The sequence below is a fragment of the Poecilia reticulata genome, linkage group LG8 (assembly GCF_000633615.1).
Source record: "Poecilia reticulata strain Guanapo linkage group LG8, Guppy_female_1.0+MT, whole genome shotgun sequence".
NCBI classification, from domain to species: domain Eukaryota; kingdom Metazoa; phylum Chordata; class Actinopteri; order Cyprinodontiformes; family Poeciliidae; genus Poecilia; species Poecilia reticulata.
Window position 1 is genome coordinate 26024029 of NC_024338.1, and position 3697 is coordinate 26027725.

Consider the following 3697-nt stretch of genomic DNA (forward strand, 5'->3'; position numbering starts at 1 on the left):
TCAACAAATAGTGCACAATATGACCTTTGGCTGGGTGGCGGAGATAAGCTCTTCCTTTCTTTTTTTTTCTTTTTCTGCCTTTCCCTGTTTATCCAGAGTGCGTGTCTGTTGTCCGTGATGATAAAGACRGGGGGTTTGTAGTAAATGGATGCGGGTTGTGGTTACAGGGAGGGATTCTACAAAGATAAGCAGCTGCCTTTCACACCTGAAAGGGTCTTGGTAAGAYGAGATTTGTCACGTAGGTGGAGTCAGTGCAGTTCGAGGAAGGGTGAGAGAASAGGGTTTTACAGAAAAGTGTGAGGGCAGAAGGCAGAGTCATTGCTGGTTCAACAGGRAGGAGTGTAAACAAAAGTGACTTGTTGATTTTTTTCTTCTTTTTTTTTWATACAGAAGAGAGTTWAAGCTGTGGAGACTCACACCACAAACCCAGAAAGGAAGTGTGATAACCAGCCAGAGAAACGACTTTGTAACTTCATTTTTTAGTTCTKTCTAGACCCTGCAGGGCTCTCTTAAACAGACATGAACGGAGAYAGGAGCAAACAGCGTTATGTGTCAACCTTCAAGCTGCAGCTCCAGCCATCACGTCCCCCATGTGCACAAAAAAATGGGACGAGAAYAGCAGACATCAGGACTTCTGGAAAATGTTCGGAACCAGGTAAGAGCTGAAGATGGGATTAGAAAACCAGAGAATGTTTTATTTCAGTACTTTCATTTGCCGCATTTTCCTTGGTACTAATATCAATAGCTCAACCAACAAGTCTAAACAGGGCAATGCATTTCATAAGTTGGCACGCTGAATTCAAACACATTGCAGCAGGGCTTATTTTTAAAGTACACATTGGACTCATCACAGTTCTCCAAATAGGTTATCTCATTATGTCTTTATTGTACTTAATCAAACATCTTTAGCTTTCCTGTTACTCCAAAATRTCAAATTTTGTTTTCTAACGAACTTTGTTTTTTATTGTGCTTCTTCCTCTTTTCTTGGTACAGATATGCATAATTTCCAACATTTAAATGTGCTACCGTTTATCATTCCTTTTCAGCTCATCATGCATGCATTTGTTATTCAAAGTATTGCACTAAGTGTTTGGACATCAATTATCATAYGGGATGCATGACTGCACACTTTTGCTTGTCAATCGAAAAGCTTTTCTGCTGCGTTTGGCATGTTGCAGTTTCAGCAGCTGAGAAAACCATTAGACAGCTATCTGGAGGTTTTTAATAAGAACAGAAGATGGTTGTGAGAGCCGACCCCAATTTAAAGCCTCAGNTCATAAGTTGGCACGCTGAATTCAAACACATTGCAGCAGGGCTTATTTTTAAAGTACACATTGGACTCATCACAGTTCTCCAAATAGGTTATCTCATTATGTCTTTATTGTACTTAATCAAACATCTTTAGCTTTCCTGTTACTCCAAAATATCAAATTTTGTTTTCTAACGAACTTTGTTTTTTATTGTGCTTCTTCCTCTTTTCTTGGTACAGATATGCATAATTTCCAACATTTAAATGTGCTACCGTTTATCATTCCTTTTCAGCTCATCATGCATGCATTTGTTATTCAAAGTATTGCACTAAGTGTTTGGACATCAATTATCATAYGGGATGCATGACTGCACACTTTTGCTTGTCAATCGAAAAGCTTTTCTGCTGCGTTTGGCATGTTGCAGTTTCAGCAGCTGAGAAAACCATTAGACAGCTATCTGGAGGTTTTTAATAAGAACAGAAGATGGTTGTGAGAGCCGAYCCCAATTTAAAGSCTCAGCTTAMGTAAAAAAAATATGATTTGAAGAAAGAGTAATAAAGATTGACCTTTCTCGTGACAGTTTCCAAAACTGTCCTAACGCAGAACATTTTGCACTGAATTAAAAGCTTTAAGCAACTGAAGGTTGCAGGTAAAAATCTTATTTTGTTAAACCATAACTTGCAAGCTTTGTTGCTGAACATGCACCTGTATAAGAATCATGCAAGCAGTGACACTTTCTGTCAGGCTGCATCTCCAACATAGCACTTATTTTTTTTAACAAGGCCATGCCAGAATGAGGAAGGAAAATTCTTGAGAAAGCAGCAGCCAACCCCCGCATGGCCATCATCCAAATCTAACAAAATAACTCAAGTTCTATCAAAGAGAACAAGGTCTTTACCTTYGGGGCATTATTACGCAAAATTTGTGCACACTCCACCCTCCCCCCCMAAAACAGCATGCTTTCCTTAAATTATGCCCTTTCTGTGCCATGGTCACCTCCTTTAACATGAGAAGRAATACAAAAATAAAGAAGTGCAACCAACTTTTGTTACTGAGAGAAAAATAACTTGCATACTTCCTTGTATACTATCTTMATTTCTGTTGTGAAACGTGTTACRTGTTAAGACACAGACGCAGAGCTAATTGTCTACTTGATGCAGTGGYTCGAAATGTCGTTATTGGCAAGAGAGCTATTTTCATCATGTCCTCCAAAAGATATCAGGTGAAAAAAATAATTTGTCTATGACTAAAGGCACTGTATTACTTTACTAGGTCTACCTGTTCAATCGCTTGTCAACAAATAGTTTTATAGGGTAACAACTTCATCCATTTAAGCAACAATGTGATWAGACTTGGTGAAGTTCAAACCAAACCTCGGGATCGAAAGGATATTTATGTAACATGCACCATGGTTTTAGGAGCCAGATGGACTGGTCAGACCATTTCAGAAAATGCTGGTCTGCAGCTTTAGCACWCCACCTTTTGGGGTTGTGCACAGAAAAGACCCAGTGAGAAGGAGTTGTGTGAATTAAATTGCCTTGTTGACGTCAAAGTTAAGAGGAGAAATGGAATACTGGTTTGAGAAGCTAGAGTGGCAGCTCAGGTAATCACTCATTACAACCTAGGTTTGCAGAATATAATATTTGAATGTCCAACATGTCAAAACTTGAAGCGGATAGGCAACAGCAGCAGAACATACCAGGTGTCATCCTGTCAGGAAACCAAGGGTACCATTAACACAGTTGGATAATTACAAATTGGAAAAGCACATTTGGATGTCAGAATTTGGTGTAAACATCTTAAATCATGGTGGTGGTGATAGTTTCTTCTCACACTCGTCTTGGCCYCTGTTGAGCACTGGCACAGCTACCTAAAGGAGGACAAGTCACCATGTCACGAAGGCCAACTAAACTCAAACTGGTTTCATGAACATACAAGAAAGAGTTCATTGAACTCCACTGGCCTTCATAGTCATCAGATTTCAACTTTTTAGATCTGGGGGGATGGGAAACTTACATAGAGGATGTCTATTCAACAATCTGCAGGGACTGTGTGATGCTCTAATGTCAATATGGACAAAAACCTTTTTACATATTGTCTCCCATTGTAGATTCACCAAAAAATCTAAACCCACCTGTATTTATAAGGCCACTTGAAGACTGCTGTGTGGATGAAGGAGCTGACTTGGTGCTAAGAGGAGTWCTCACAGGAAGTCAGCCCATCAAAGTTACATGGCTGCACAATGGTAAGCAAAGAACAAGGTACATTGTTGTATCCTTGCTCAGTGACATATGTTATTGTCTCACAATACACACTGGTAATCTAAAACAGAAAAAAAAGTCTGGAATCTACAATCCAAACAAATCAACCTCTTACTTATAGGAGTAGATAAAACATGAATGTTGTTTTGCAATGGAATTAAAGCTGACTGAAGACTTGAAAGTTAT

At 39.2% G+C, this 3697-nt stretch overlaps 1 long non-coding RNA gene across 2 annotated transcripts in view; it reads left to right on the forward strand.

Annotated features, from left to right (window-relative positions):
- The window catches only part of LOC103469393 (uncharacterized), a 14155-nt gene extending 10477 nt beyond the window's left edge, over positions 1-3678 (forward strand). For both annotated transcript variants that reach the window (XR_534340.2, XR_534339.2), the window contains exons 2-3: positions 391-655; positions 3361-3678. This is a non-coding gene — a long non-coding RNA (uncharacterized LOC103469393). The remainder of the gene's footprint in view (positions 1-390; positions 656-3360) is intronic.
- Positions 3679-3697: the final 19 nt, after the last annotated feature.